At 32.9% G+C, this 17,347-nt stretch overlaps 1 pseudogene; it reads left to right on the top strand.

The window, feature by feature from the left end:
• Positions 1-3,857: 3,857 nt before the first annotated feature.
• LOC147824968 (U2 spliceosomal RNA) lies at positions 3,858-3,989 on the top strand (annotated as a pseudogene).
• Positions 3,990-17,347: the final 13,358 nt, after the last annotated feature.

Here is a 17,347-nt window from a genome sequence, read left to right as displayed (position 1 = left end):
AGATTAAAACTAGACCTGTATCTTTCACCATGCACTAAACTAAAATCAAAATGGACTAAAGATCTAAATATTAAAACAGAAACGTTGAGCCAGCTGGAACAGAGCTTAGTTAGAACTCTTGAAGACACTGGTTTGTGGTATAGGAAAAGATTTTATGACCAAAACCTCAGTTGCCTGGGAACTAGCACAAACAATCAACAGTGGGATATCTTCTTATTAAGAAGCTTCTGCACAGCAAGAGAAACCACCAACATTTTGAAGAGACAAACTGCAATCTGGGAAAAATTTTTCACCTGCTGTTCCTCGGACAAAGGTCTAATATCTAGAATCTATAAAGAACTTTAAAAATCCAGAGTTCCCAAATGTAAAGACCCAATCCATAAATGGGCATCTGAAATGAACAGACATTTCTCAGGCAAAGAAGTAGAAATACCAAATAAACAAATGAAAAATGCTCAACATCACTGGTCATTGGAGAGATGCAAATGAAAACAATGCTGAGATTCCACCTCACCTCAGAAAGAATGGCTGCTATTGAGAAATCAAATGGTAACATGTGTTGGCGGGGATGTGAGGAAAGAGGAATACTGCTCCACTGCTGGTGGGAGTGTAGACTGATGCAACCACTGTGGAAATCAGTGTGGAGATACCTCAAAGAACTAGGACTGGAAGTCCCATTTGACCCAGCTATTCCCCTACTGGGTGTCTTCTCCAAAGAATTAAAAGAATCATACCACAGTGATATATGTGCACCCATGTTCATAGCAGCACAATTTGTAATAGCTAAAACTTGGAAGCAGCCCAATTGCCCATCAACTGGTGACGGATAAAGAAAATGTGTTTTTTTAAAATATAAAATGGAGTACTACTTAGCCATAAAAATTAGAAATTAGAGACATTTACAGCTAATTCGATTCACACTGAGGTGATACTCTTAAGTGAAATAAATAGGACACACATATGTAAATACCAAATAGTTTCTCTAGTGTGAAAAACTGAAAGCATAAATAAGGACTAAAAGGTATAATAGATAATGTGAAATAGGAAGAAAAGGTGCAAAGGGGAAGGGGAGGTGTGAGGGGTAGGGGAAAGGAAAGAAGGGAATGGAATTAATATGAGAAAATGAAAAAATGGAACAAAGTCTTTGTAAATAGGGAGGGATGAAGTGGTTGAAGGGAGGTCAGGGGAATGGAGAAAAAAGTAAGAACCAAGAGAGATTATGCAAAGGTGCAAATTTCCAATGATGAATGTCATTATACGGTATACTTTAAATGTACTAATAAAATTAATAAAAATGGGATTATATCAAAATGAAAAGCTTGTGTACTGTAAAAGAATCAGTAGAGTGAAGAGGCAACCTAGAGAACTGTAAATAAATTTCCCAGCTACTCCTCAGATAGAGGACTAATATCTAGAATATACAAAAATCTCAAAAAAACCAAACTACATAAGCTTAAAGACTCAGTCAAGAAATTGGCTAGAGAAATGAACAAACATTTCACAGGGAAATACAAATGGTTGAGAAATATATCAAAAAATGTTCAACATCTCTGGCCATTAGATAAATTCAAATTAAAACAACTATAAGAGTCCATCTTATTCTGGAAAGAATGACAATCATTAGAAAATCAAATAATAGTAAGTGCTGGCATGGCTGGGTTGAAAAAGGAACACTCCTACATTGTTAGTGAGAAAGCAAACTAGAACAACCATTATGGAGATCACTATGGAGAGGTCTCATAGAATTGAAATTAGAAATTCCATATGATCCAGCTATTCTTCTGCAAGCAATCTTCCCCAAAGAGCTTCAGTCATCATATTACAGCTATACATGCACACCAATATTTTTAGCAGCACAATTCATAATAGCTAAATCCTGGAAGCAGCCTGTATACCTATCAAAAGATCATTGAATAAACAAAATGTGATTTCTATATATAATACAATACTATTCTGCTATAAACAATCACAAATTTGGGACATTTGTGGGGAAATGGATGCACCTGTAAAATATAATATTGAGTGAAATAAACTACTGCATGATATCTCTCATTTGGCAAAGTACAAAGAAAATGATAAAGGATGGATAAAAAGAGACAAAGATACAGATCTCATCCAATAGGAAAGTGGTCCAAGAGAGCACGGATGAGGGATGAGGAGGAGGAAAAAGGGAAATGAGAGCAATAAATATGTACCATTACAGGATCCTGGTAACTCCAACCAATGTAAGCATTAAATGCCATAACATGAGCTAAGACATATAATATCAACAAGTATGAAAAAGATGATAGGAGAACCAGAAGAGGAGGGGGGTAAGAGGAAGAGGATTTTTTTTTAAAGTTGTAATATATACATGTAACCACTCCCCCAAAATGACTGTAAACTGCGTGAATTGCAAACATATGCCAACAAAATAAAATAAAAATTATGAGTTTGATACAATTAAAAGATAATTTTTTGCTGAAATGGATTTATAAGAATGGAGAACCACATACAAGTTACTTACAAATTGGAAAGATTCTTTTTTAAAATAGTGGGAACCATTGTGTGATCACTAGTTCAATGAAATGATGAAATTTGTCATTGCTAGTAGTAGGGCTACCTAAAAATAATCTGCCTCCTGAATAATTCAACACAATGTTTAATGCTTGTAAAATACTGTCTTTTCTTTTACACTATTCAATCCATCTTTGTAAGAAAAATTATCTTGTACATGATTGGCAAACTGCAAAAATAGTGAGTATAATAATGATGTATTTGTTCATTTAAGCTTTTATCATAGCCAAGAAAAGCCAGAATAATAGCAATCCAATCTGACCAATATTCCCAGAGAAAACCCAGAGATAGTGAAGACAGTCACAATTCTTAAGGGAAAAATTTATCATTATGCATAAATATAATGAATAATAAATAGGTATAAGTGTATCCAAATGAAAAATAAGTGGGTATAGATGTTACATTATCAGAGTTTACTGAAATCTTGAATATATTCTTCCTTCACCCTTTGTAAAAGTATTACAAGCACTTTTGTGTCTTGCTTTGTGGTTCATTTAGAACTTTCTTTCTTCTAGAATAAAATTTTGTCTATGAATTAATATAGTGTCAATTTTTGTTATTTCTTTTCACATACATATTCACTTTAGGAAGCATCATGTATTGGAAAGATTAAGATCTTGGTACTGTTTTACAACTTTTCCTTTGATATAAGTTTCTCTACGTGCATGGGTTCATTTTAAAATTCTATTTTGTCATTTATAGTTTTTTGTCATAATTCCACTGTGTATTTAGTAAGTTGTTACAAGTTAATTGCTTAGAAGTTTAAGATCAGTAATTTCTAATTATTCTTTTAGCTTTAAGGATTAGCTTTTTATTTTCTACCTTCTCTAAAAAATGAGGATTATTAATGGGAATATATAACATTTATGTATTAATTTTAAAAGATTATTACCTTTTAATACACTAACAGCATATCTCCAAATTTAAATATATTTTTCATATCTTTCAATACTTATTTTTATCTTCTAATATATACTTCCCACTTAATATTTATAGATTATTACTATTGTAAAGGATATCTTTAAAAAATTATTAATATATGTTTGTAGTACATAATGTTTACATTCTTTATGTGGGATTGAAAAGAGTATCATTTAAAACATTATTTCTAATTATTTGTTACTAGTACATATAGCTATAATTCATTTTTATGTTAACATCATGTCTAGTCCAGAGAACTAGCTTAATTAATTAACCCTAATAAATTGCATATAGATTCTCTTAAATTTTCTATAAAAATATTGTTTGCACATAAGCAGATTTTTATTTCTGCCATTATTATTATTAAAATTACAATTATGATCACTTCTCGGCCTTTTGGCTAAGATCAAGTGTAAAATTACAATTATGATTATTGAACTCCAAAGGATTTACAGAATGCTTTTTTTAAGTTGGTCATAAGAGTTCTACCTTAGTTACTCAGCTTATTGCTGAGACAAAGTACTCAACATTCACAGATTAAGGGAGGAAAGGGTTTTTTAGCTCACACTTTGTAGAGATTTCAGTTCATAGTTGGATAACTCCAAGGTGGAGAGGCATTACAGAGGAGAAACAGTACATGGCAGGCAGAAGGCAGGAAGGCAGCAAATCAGTAAAGTCATGAGGAAGCAAGCAGCAAGAAGCCACAGCTGCCCTCTCTCTGTCCCTTACATTATATCCAAGCTGCACACACTTAGGTCAAGTAGGACTCAGAACCATGCCAAGCCAATCAGTGGACTAGTTTAGTAGTACACACCCTTTATCCCATCATCAAATCCTCATTCCAGAAATTATAAATCTTTTATTTTTTGTCATTGAATATGATTTTCCTTGTAGTTTCTAAAATAGGTGCTCTCCTTCAAAGAAAGCTATGATCTATTTCAAGTTCTGTTACTTAAAATCACCAATGTGTTTAGAGTAGATTATAGTGATGCTTTGCTTTTGTTAATTTAGAACATTGTTTTCATTGATTAGAAGTTTTAAAAGGTCACTTAAATCTTGAAATAGATTTAATGTTTTCTTTTAATTATGTATTTTATTTTACATTACCTGATATATTCTTATGGACAATAGTTTAGAGAGGTATGTATTAGCTTTCTGTCACTGGGAAACAATGCACACCTATACCCACAACTTGAAGCACAGGTTTAATTTGACTCTAGATATCAAGGGATCCAGTTCCTGTTTATCTGGCTCTAAGGCAGAAGGGCAGGGCAGAGCAAAGATGCTTATTTCATTGTCACCAGGAAACAAAGTATGGGAAGATCACCAGAGAGGAGGGGGCCAGGACCATTATAGTCCCCAAAGTCACACTTCCATCACCCACCCAGACACACCTAGAAGTGTGATTCACTCATTCCCTAGGTACCTCCCAAGCCAATCAAATTTAGAGGATTAAGTTTAAACACTATTCCCTTATTTGTTAACTTGACACCCAAGCAAATCTTCTTAAACCATACTTAATCTCCAAATAAATAAATGCAAGGGATTACTGCTTGTAATGTCACACAAGTAATACATATCAAGTTTGCTTCTGTATAGTCTGATTTATTACATAGAAATCAACAAAAAGAAAAGCTTATCAAAACAAAGAAATGAACCAGGCATCATAGAGAAAGAAAATCTAGGGTATCATATCTCGAAAATAGAAGGTTGCATTTAGCTTTTCTTCTTTGTCTTAAGTTTATCTTCTTAAATTTTCAGCATTTTTGTCACCCATGACAAAAATGAGCTGATGGACTGATTTTTGGAGCTGGTTTTCCCAATCAATTTAGATGAGATTAGTGAGTAGGAGGATACATGTCCCATATCCAAATGGTAAACTGATAACTGCTAGTTTTTAAAGTTAATTTGAACAGATTATAAGCTAAAAAGCAATGATAATATACCTTCAAACTATTCTATCAACAAGAGTATTACCAAGGCTATTATGAACAAGTTTTCAATTCCGAGTTTAACATTGGAAAGCCAAATAATTGCCTTTATGGAATGAATCAAGCTAATGTTTTATAATAAACAATATGAACATTTTTCTCTTATTTTTTATATGTCATGATCAGCTTTCTGGAGAAAGAGGCTGCCCTAAATACATTATTGGTTCAGTATTATAAAAGATGTCTCAGACCTTCAACAAAGTGCAACAAAGTGTTTAGTGAAAATAGCCAGCTTATAATTACTGCAATATTAAAAATCTCTTTTATCTGATCCATGAGTCTATCATGAATAGCACCTTGAAGTTACATAATAAAAGGAGACGTAAACTGCATTCACTTTTACCATTCTACAGTGTCATGAATAAAAGAAATGATATATTTCAAAGATGATTCCAAAGGCGTACACAGGTTGGACTCACCAGTCTCACAGAGACCTTATTTCAATTTAGCAAACATATTACCTAGTAAAGCCTAAAAATGGTATGTTTTGTAGGAAAATTAATAAAAACCAAACATACTTACAGTATAAAGTCTTTATATTTACAATGTACATATTAATGTTTGAACAATGATGTTAATATATGATAAACTGTCAGCAGTGATTATGTAAAATATGTGAAAAAAGTGTGGTAAGAATCATTAATGAATTTTTCCAGGTATAAGGGAGTGTGTGCCTGGAGTAAATTTAGGATAAACGGAGAATAAAAGGTACAAAAGGAATTCCATAGATAAAGCCCAGTGAATTAAAAATTAGGGTAGTAATATACTATAGGCCAAAACTATATAAAAATTTTTAAGTAACCTCTGGAGAAGGGGAAGTAGCGCACATTTCCACCAAGACTTTGTGGAGGATGCTGTTGTGTTTTCTGAAATCAACAATGGAAAATTATGCTGAACAAGTCTGGAAAATTTGAAAAAGATGTTTTGTTTCTTTGCTAATCTAACTGAATATTTAATGACTTGGTCAAGATGTGTGTGTGTCATTTTTGTGGCTCATATTATCTATTTTCACAAATATCACCCAACACTGAAACAAACACAAAGACAGACCATGTATTATGTTCACCACTTCTTGGAAGTAGCAGTATAGTGTAAATAGTTAGAATGATGATATAATTGTTGTTTTGTAAATATTGAAATTAAAGCCTGATAAAAACTCTATTAAGTAATGTATTCTCAAAATATCACATTTTTATAGGAGTGTTTTTATTTTAAAAGTAAAAGTAAGTTTGACTATTTTTCCTAGGGAACTGCAAAACCATGGAAATACTTTTTAAAGGAAAATTAATTATAAGCTGAAAAAAATGATCATATACCTTCAAACTATTCTGTCAACCGGAGTATTGTCAAGGCAATTATGGGCAAGTTTTCAATTCTGAGTTTAACTTTGGAAGGCCAAATAACTGCCTTCATGGAATGATCCAGCTAATGTTTTATAACAAACAATAAGAACATTTTTCTCTTACTTTGTATGTGTGTTGATCAGCTTTCTGGTCATATTTATTAGTAAAATGTATGATTTATAGTTAAAGCTTATGCATAAAAAATAACACTTGCATTTATCTTTCATTAGAACTTTAAAACTTGAGATGTTTAATCACTCTACATTTTTATCTCTCAAGTAGGGCTGGTATATCAGGGTTCACTAGAGAAACAGGTATAATAATGTCTATATATAATATATAAAGGTTTACAGGATGCCTACATGCAGGAGACTGCAATATTGATTATGCCCAAAGCAGGTTGTAAGCCATGCAGGCCGTGAAGAGTTAACCCCATAATTGGCTTGTTTATAGAAGTGAGTCCAGCTACATGCCAAGGTCAGACTAACTCACACACAAATTCCATTCTACAACTAAAACCATCTTAACTATAAGGACAATGTTCTAATTACAACCATGTATTTTTTCTATTCTGTTCCTAATTCGAGAATGCTTTGTCTTGTACTTAGGACCCTTGGAGCCTTGCTTACATTAGTTTCCATTGAAATTGCACAATTGTACGTCCTCACATGTAATCCTTCCCTCTCACATAGCTTGTCTTTACCCCAATTGATTACTAATAAAAATCAGTGACTTGGACAGACCAGTTCAGTGCCTTTTGCTAATTAAGCAGCATTGGCTGTCCTGACTCCCTGGTGTCTGTCTTTTTAGTTCTGCTTTTAGATTTTTTTTTTTTTTTTTTTTTTTGCCTCGGGCTTGGACTGTAGTACTGAGCAGGAGATCAGAACCTATAGCAGAGGTCTCTGATACCTGCTGAATCAGGATGAAGAACACAAAATGGCTTTCTGCATGCTACAGAAGTAGAGGATTTAATTGAAAGTTGGAGGTTTGGAGCTCGCTGCAGATTTCAGTGCAAGTCCCTGTCAGAAAGCCAAAGGATTAACACTGGAAGTCTGTAGAGTCTGTGCTGGAAGTTTGAACGAATGGAAGAAGATTATCCTATATATATGGTGAAGAGCAGAACCCATTCAAAGAAACAAAGAAGAGACTTCCTTCTTTCCTTTTTTATTCCATTCAGGCTGCATTCCAATTGGTTTGTGCCACCTGCATCCAGGTGGGTGGGTCTTCCCTCCTCTGTGGCCTACATCTCAGTTGCAAGTCATTCACTGACCCACCAGAACAGTGTTCCACTAGTCATTAGGCCTTTCTTAATTTATTCAAGTTGACATCATGATTAACTATTACAGCTGGTGATACATTTCTTACAGGGACTAGTGATAATCAGATTAGACGGGGTGAGGTAGCTTGGGGAGTGAGGGGGTTGGAAGAGCGGTCTGCCTCAGGCAGCATAATTTTGTGGCTGCATTATTAGTCAAAAGGAAAACCATATTGTGACAATTTACTCCTTTTTAACATAGCAAAGTTTCAAACACTTTGAGATACGAATGTTTTTCTCTATATATTATTTTATACAGATTAAAAAGTGTGAAGCAGAGCAAGCAGTTGATATATCGAAACTGCTATAATAACACCTGTAATCCCAGCACTCTGAAAGGCTGAGGCAGGAGAATCACAAGTTCCAGCCCCAAATGGGGAATTTAGCAACTTAGCCCTACCCTGTCTCAAAACAAAATGTAAAGGGGCAGAGTGCAAAAGCTCTGTGCAAGGTTCCCAGGTTCAATCTCCAGTATTGTGAACAACAACAAAAAATCTATTAACAGTGTATGTGGTTGCAATTTAAAATTAATAAAATATCAAAGATATCAAAATATAGCATCCTCACATTATAGTCCTGCCACCTTTCTATTCCTGGCTTTAGTTTTTTCACCTCTATCCTTTAATCCCTAAACTTATTATCTACTTCTATCAATTTTTTTTTGAAATATGTCTGTTTTTCTCCAGTCAACTTACTACTCATCCTCAAGTATTCATTCCATTCTTAAACCATGAACTTTTAAAGTCCACATTCTAAGTGGTTTGGAGTATGTCTAAGTCTCTTATTGAAAATTGAAGGTGAATTGATGTCTAAGGCTTCTGAACAAATTTGGAAATACATACAAGTTTCAGAGCATTAGCTTCTTTTAAGGACTGGAGTGTGAGATGTCTCCTCACTGAGGAAGGATGGAGCCAGTAGCTGCTAGTGGAAGGGGATGAGCTTTTTATCCATGCTCATTGGCAATGGCAGAGATTATTGGTAGAAATTTCATTTTCATGAAAAATGCAGAAAATAGAAAGACATATCTACTTACACTCTTCTACCTGTTCAGAGTTGGGAAATAAGTTAGGAAATTTCTGTAAAGAATAGCTATATCAAATATAATGAACAAGGTTCCTTTGAGGTTTGAAAATACTGGATTCTTCATGCATGAGTCTATAATTCAATTCTAATTTTTGTTTCATCACAATATTAATGTTTTAACCAACATTTCAATTTCTATGCTAATTTAATAGATTTATACTCTTAAACTCTAAAAGACTGTTGTTTTGAGGGCATCTATAATTTCTTACTTTGTTCAAAGACCAGGCAATAATTTCTTTGAGAATAGCATAAGGAATTCCCTTGTAAGACCCATTTTGATTGTCCTTGGATCATATAAATTGTCTTTAAACTAGAAAAACTTCATGACCAGTGAACCTAAACTATTGTTTCATTTAATTTAAAGATGTCATTTTAAGATTTCATTTCAGCTTTAAAAATCTTCATTTTTTGAAATGCTTTTGACTAATGCATAATATTTGTACATATATGTGAGGTACAATATCATGTTTCAATAATGTGTACAATGGATACTGATCAACCCAGGGTAGTTAGCACATGTATTTCCTTAAACTTTTACCTTTTCTTTATTTTGAGTGCATTCCAATCTCTTCCTTCTGGTTTGAGTTATAGAATACATTGTTGTTAATATATTCACCCTATTGTGCCAGAGAACACTAGATATAATGTCTCCCATCAAATAAAACATAGCACCCTTTGATTGACCTCTTCCTCTCCCCTTTCCCTCAGTATTTTCAATCATCTCTCTTTCTATTTAAACCATTAGACCCTTCCTGGGGACTTGGAGTAGAAACTTTATTAAGTTGAGCATGTGTGAATTCAATTTAAAAGGTTAGAATTTCATGAAATATATTCCTATTGTTTTCCAGTCTCCTCGTCGATATTCTAGTTAATGAAATTTAACTATTTTTTGTATTTACTGTATATACATTTAATTTTGTTTCAACATCAATAATCTATGATCAATTTAAGAGTTTTCTTTACATTGAAGTTAAAGCTACTAATAGTATCATATGCTTAATTTAGTGTCGGTGATTGTATCTGATAAAACGACTTCAACTACAGGTCATGGAAAATCTGACTCAAACTGGCTCCAACAATCAATAACTTTTTGGCTCTTAAATGAAAGTCCAAACAAAGCCACATTTCAAAGGCAACACATTTCAGTATCATGACTCCATTTATCATTTTGTGTGGTACATGTTAGTGTAAATTTCAGGCAACATTCTTCAAGTAGTTTTGCTTTTCACATTGGTATGTTATAATATGCTGGAGGAAAAGAAAATACTGTGTTTTAACATTCCCAGGAATACTCTGGGATTTGCTATAATTGGAGTGTTCAGATCATATATCTTTCCTGATGCTAGTCATGAGAAAAGGATATGCTGATTAATTTAAGCCAAATATTGACTGTCTTAGGAAGTAGAATGATGATTAATTATGGCTATGCCTTGGCTGTGTGCTAAAATTGAATGTCTTACATACAAATTTTACCGTAAAGTTGAAACAGCTACACAAGTGTTCTATGCGTCCACTATGAGGATCTACTTCTGAAACATAATATTTTGTCCAATGTCTTTTCTTCATAGTTAAAAGCAGTTTTATTTTATGTTGTGCAAGAAACAGAGCTACTGTGTGCTACTGTGCGATATTTTTTTTTTTTTTGCTTTACAGATCTTAGATATGGTGATCCTACTTAACCTCTCATACTAAATATCAAGCGTGATCCATTAGATGATTAAGGACAACATTTAAGTTATTAAGATCAATTGATTATTTGCCAAATTTATTCACAGTGATGGTGTTTCTAATCATTTGAATCAGAATGTGGTATCTTACATTTACTAAAACTGTACCTTAAAAGTAATATTTTATAACCACTCTTCAAATAGTCTGACATTTTCATTTCTGGAAAAAGCAGTATAGGTTGAAATGATGGATATCAGATCTGATGTTCCCGTAGAAACAGCATCATAACAGGAAATTATGTTCCAGACCTAGAGCTTAATGCAGTTTTTATTTTGCTTTGTTTTACAAATGGTAATGAATAAACTATCTTATCAACTCTTAAACAGCATATAAAAACACACTCAAAAGACAATAATATTATGTTTATAATGTGTTTATTAAATTGGGCAACATGATGCCCAAGTACATAAAGTTTTATGAATTCTAACATAAAATTCTAGAATTGTTTTGTCTGTATTCATTTTTTAAGAAATTAGAGGTGTGAAGGAATCATCAATTGGAAACACAGTTTAAAAGGGCTTTTTAGAACAAATTTTACAGGAAACTTTACTCTTAGGGATCCAAGGAATGGCTGCTGAACTTCATTTAAATATTTCTTCACTTGTTTACTTTTTTATTTGTAATCTGGCTCATGGAGATTATTCTTGTAGATTCTCATGATCATTCCAAAATTCTTTTTAGCGAAAAGCAAAGTAGATTTCTTAATATTTTATATTATATCTTTTTCTACAACAGTGACGATGTAACATAATTGTGGCATGGACAGGTCAAGAAAAAAGTGAAAATAGAAGGAAAAATGGAACCAAAGCTTTTAAACATGGGGGGAGGGGTAAGAGGGGAAGGGAAAAAAAGAGGCGGGATGTATCATGTACAGGTGAAAATTCCTTACCAAGAGTGTTATCAATATGTATGCCTAAATTGTACCAGTAAATGTTTTGCTATTAAAAAAAAGAAAAGAAAGCAATAGAAATTTACAGTGCAGTATTGTCATTGCAATTGCCAATGTTTTAATGATCTATTTTTAATTTTACCAGGTCTTTAACAGTGATTTTGGACATTTGGAAACAAGAGGTTGTAAAGTGTGAAGGGATCACTGAGTGCTGTCCAACTATGTGTTCCTTGTGAAGCCCTTCATAGACTGGACATCTCTGTACAGGATTAGACACCAAGTTCAAACCAGCTGAAACCAATGATAGTTTTTAAATGGGTTGATAAAACTAAAAAAGTCAAGAATAGAGCTAGCCTGAGGCAAGAGCAGTCATCATTGGGAGGATGCTCTGCATTCTGATTCTCTGAGTGCTTGTCTCATTTCTTTCTTCTTTAAATATACTTCCTTCCTGTGATGGTGAACCTGACAATCTTAACTCTTTTAAGCTTTAATTTGATTAGCTTCAGATTCTAAGGAAAGAGATTCTTTCTTTCTGTAACCATATAGGATACATCAGTTATAGAAACCAAATGAGATGTGGGTAATGAATCTGCAGGTTGGATTATAAACTCTGCCTAGGGAAAGGTTGTATAAGCCAAAGTAGCATGCATAATTCTGCATCCAGGAATAAATGGAAAGATGTGATTGGACTTTCCCTCATGAGATCTATTGAGGGGGTGGGGGTATTTTATGAAACAAAGATGCCTCTAATAAGGAGAAAGAGAGAAGAAATGATGGATAAATATAAAGAATAGAAGTCTATAGTATTTTACAAAAATGCAACCTCATACCTTTGGTACAATGAATAATGGCCTCTAAATAATATTCAAATGTTCATCTCAAATTTGTAAATATTATTATATATAGTTAAAAAATGAATTTGTATATATGACTCAGTTGATGGTTTTGAGATAGGGAGATTATGCTGAATTAGTAGGCCAATGCTGAATGAAATCACATCTGACCTTTTAAGAGGGAGGCAAAGAAATATTTCACACATGACAGAGGAGAGAAGGAATTGTGACTACAGAAGCAAAGACTGAAGTGAGGCAGCCATGAACTAACAATGCTAGCACCTACAAAGCCCTGAAAGACACAAGAATGTACTGAGCTCTGTAGTCCTGGGGGGTGTGTGGGGTAGTGTGCAAACTTCTTGAGCTTGCCCTTTAGGCCAGTAGAACTGTAACAGAAATCTTTTGTCTTCCTTTAAATCTCCATGCTTTTGGCACTTTTTTACAACAGCCAAAGGAAACTGCACCAATGCCCATTGACTGATATTTGCTTCATTGGTTATTCCTTATTGATTAATCCAATTTGGATATCTCAAAGATCAAAAGTATGTTAATCTATTTTCCTTCATACTTGCTCTTGGTGGGAATTTTTAAAAAATAATTTGCAATTTTCTTAAGGCTGCATATATTTAGTTGTGCATTATTTCTTGTTCCCCAGGTTCTTTGCACTGTAGCATATTGCCACACACCCTTCCAGGGAGGAAATAGAGATGAAAGAAGATACTATGGATATTTTAATCAAGATAAATAGGCTCAATGTTGTCTTTCTAGTTTCATTTTGTGAATATTAGTTGATTGATTTATACATATGCATGCATAATTGCATACTATGTGGAAAACCTGGAATACAGTAGATACTAAAATACTGCTTGTTACTTTTCTTAGTGTAGTCGTACATATATGATAAGTCTATTTGGACCAATTAGCAGTTATATCCCCTTTATTTGGAATAAAGACACAATTTTTATTACAAAGTAACTCAAGTGACCATAGAACAGTATATTAGACACCACTGTAGTCTGAACCCAATAAATTCATGTTAACTTTGTCAATTTAGTTTCATATAAAGATTTAGAATGTAATAAGTATATTAAAAGTCATTTTCACAGTTATTGCCTACATCTTTAATCCTACAGGGAAATACTCATCTGAAATTGTTATATTTCAATCTGATGTGTGATTTGGTCACTTTGTGTGTGTGTGTGTGTGTGTGTGTGTGTGTGTGTATATATATATATATATATATGTTTTCATAAATGTTGTGTTATTTTCAACTTTTTTTTTCTTTTTGGTTACCGGGGATTGAACTTAGGTCCTTGCACTTGCGAGGCAGTTGGCAGAACCACTGAGCTAAATCCCCGGCCCCTATTTTCAACTATTTAAAATCCAAAAATGGTATAATATATATTTAATATTACAATGTTTTCTTTCACAACTTGAAAATGTTTTAAAGGTTTATGCATGCTTAGTAAGGTTTCATTAGTTCATTAACTTAAATTATACTTTATTATTCAACTGTCTATTGAATACATATATTCAAATTATTTAGTTATAATTCGCACTACAGGGGAATAATTATGTAGCTTCCACTTTTCACTATTATACAGTTATGTAGTTATGTTTAAATATATTCCCTTGCACAATGTTCACTAGTTAATCCATGGATGGAAATTATTAAGTAATAGTGGATATGTGAATTTACAACTTTCTTTAATATTGTCATATTAATTTTAATGTATTCTAACTTACCAATAATTTCTGTCATGGATCTTGCCTTTGGTGTTATATATAAAATGTCATCACCAAATCTGAGGTCATCTAGATTTTCTCCTATTTTATCATCCATCATTTCTGTAGTTCTGCAGTTATATTTAGGTCTGTCATCTCTTTTGAGTTAAAGTTTGAGAGGGTTGTAAAGTCTACATAGGTCAAGATTCATATTTTTTGCATGCAGATGCTTAGTTTTTCTAGCACCATTTATTTCAACTATGTTTGCTTCATGGTCTCACCTTCAATCTTTTGTCAAAAGTCAATTAGTTTTATTTATATGGTTCTAAGTTTAGGTTCTCTATTTTGCTTCAATTTCTTTATTTTTGCATTCTTTCATAAACATTACACTGTTCTGACTACCATAGATTTATAAAATAATCTTAAAATTGAATAGTGTCAGTACTGTGACTTTGTCCTCCTTCAGTGTTCAGTTGATTATTCTGGTCTTTCATCTTCCTATATTAATTTTAGAATCCGTCAGTCTATTAGATAATTTCCTGGGATTCTAATTCAGATTATGTTGAATTTGTAATTCATTTTAGGAAGAATTGATGATTTGATATTGAGTCTTCCTATACATGAATGTGGAATATCCCTGTATTGTGCATGTCTTTTTGATATCTTTCACTTGTCATTTTTCTCATATAGATTTTGAGCATATTTTGTTAGCAATAGATAGCCATTTCATTTTGAAGGATGCCAATATAAATGACATTGTGTTCCTAATTTGAAATTCCACCTGCGTATTACTGGTACACAAGAAAATGACTCAATCTGTATACTAGACTCTTTTGATCTTTTACAATTTTTTTCTGATTCTGTGATCCACCTTACAAATTTTTTAAATTAGCTTAAATTTACCAATTTTATTTTATATGGTATTTATTCCATCTGACATGTTTTTTAAATTTTATTGCAATTTTATATATTGAGAAATATGAAAATTGGCTGTTCTCAAAATGTGCCTGTATTTCCTAATTATCTTATCTCTTTAGAGATTTTATTTTTAAATCTCAATCCTTTTAAATAAATTTGTCTATTTTGTAGTCTTCTTATAACAGTTTTGTATTATGTTCTTGGTGTTTGCTTCCTCATATTTTTGGATCTATTGATTCTTGGGTCATTTAGATTGTTTATACATTTTGAAAATTTTTTGTTATTATACTTAATCTAATCTTTGTGGCATTGTGTATGTATATGTTGGTGTCCCTATAGCATTGGTTGTGAAAATTATCTCTTGAATGACTTTTATTTGCCCCTGCCAGATATACCAGACTTATCACCAGACTGGAACATTTTTGTTGGAGTTATATAGATAGTGGATAGTTATGAATTCCAAATCTATATCAGAAAAATTTTTGTGATTTTGGTGTCTCAAGAGAAAAAATCATCCAAGGCCAAAGTAAAATAAAGTGTCTTACATTTCATTAAAGCTAATTGTTGGGCATATTTTTGCCTGGCTTTTCTGTGCCTTTTGTGTCATTTTGTTTTTTTGAATACTGACTTTATTCCTGAGCTCATGAGCATCAAATATTTAGACCAATGTTGAGCTATATTCCATTTTATTATACTTGTTTGTTGAATCCACAGAAGTTAACAAGTTATTTTACTATCACTTTTCTCTTCACTTGTACAATCAACAAAATTTATTTTCTGTTCTTGATAACCTATATAGGCCTTCAAAATCATTTGGATTAATGCTTTTCTATTCTTTCTAAAATTTTTTAAAATTTATTTTTATTTTTTAAAATTTATATCTGTATTGGTACATTTTAGGTATACAATACATTTACATTTATCATTGGGTACATGTACCTGAAAATGCTGAATCTTAGTTCTTATTTTCTCCCCCATTACCTGTGCACCCTTCTTCCCTCCACCCTTCCCTTTTTACACAGAATTTGTTTCCACTGTTTTTCTTTCTCATACTTTTTCCTTTCCTTTCTTCCCTTTTCCCTTCCCATCCCTCCACCCCTACATCTTTGGACCTTTTCCTATTTCAAATTATCAACTATTCATTTTAATCATTTTCATCCTTATTTACACTTTCAGTTTCTCACACTAGAGAAACTATTCAGCATTTACACATGGGGGTGTCCTATTCATTTCACTTAAGAGTACGGCCACAATATGCATCCATTTAACTATAAATGTCTTTAGATTCTCGTTCTTTATGGCTAAGTAGTACTCCATTTTATAAAAAAAAAAACCCAACATCTTCTTTATCCAGTTTCCAGTTCATGGGCACTTGGGCTGTTTCCAAGCTTTAGCTATAATAAACTGTGCCACCATAAACATAGGTGCACATATATCGCTGTGGTGTCATTCTTTTAACTCTTTGGGGAAGATATCCAGTAAGGGAATAGCTGGGTCAAATGGCACCTGTAGTCCTAGTTCTTGGAGGTATCTCCATACTGATTTCTACAGTGGTTGCACCAGCCTTCACTCCTACCAACAATGGAGAGGGGTTCCTTTCTCTCCACACCCCCACCAGCATTTGTTATTGGTTGATTTCTTGATAGCAACCATTCTTTGTGGGGTGAGGTGGAATTTCAGTGTTGTTTTTATTTGCATCTCTCAAATGACCAGCGATGTTGAACATTTTTTCATGTATTTATTTGGTGCTTTTTCTTCTTTGTCTGAGAAATGTCTGTTCATTTTGGATGTCCATTTTTGAATTTAGGGGATCTGATTTTTTTCAATTCTTTATTAATTCTCAATAGTAGACCTTTGTCTGAGGTACAGCTGCTACAAATTTCTTCCCATATTGTAGGCTGTTTCTTAGCTCTGTTGGTAGTTTCTCTTGTAGTGCAGAAGCTTTTTAATATGATGAGATCCCAGATGTTGATTCTTTGTGCTAGCTCCCGTGCTACAGAAGATTTGTTCATGAAGTCTTTTCCTATGCCAATGTCATTAGGAGT

This window comes from Heterocephalus glaber, unplaced genomic scaffold (assembly GCF_053883595.1).
Source record: "Heterocephalus glaber isolate CG9 unplaced genomic scaffold, H.glaber_assembly_v1.0 deba00001523, whole genome shotgun sequence".
NCBI classification, from domain to species: Eukaryota; Metazoa; Chordata; class Mammalia; order Rodentia; family Bathyergidae; genus Heterocephalus; species Heterocephalus glaber.
This window is presented reverse-complemented; position numbering and strand designations above follow the sequence as displayed.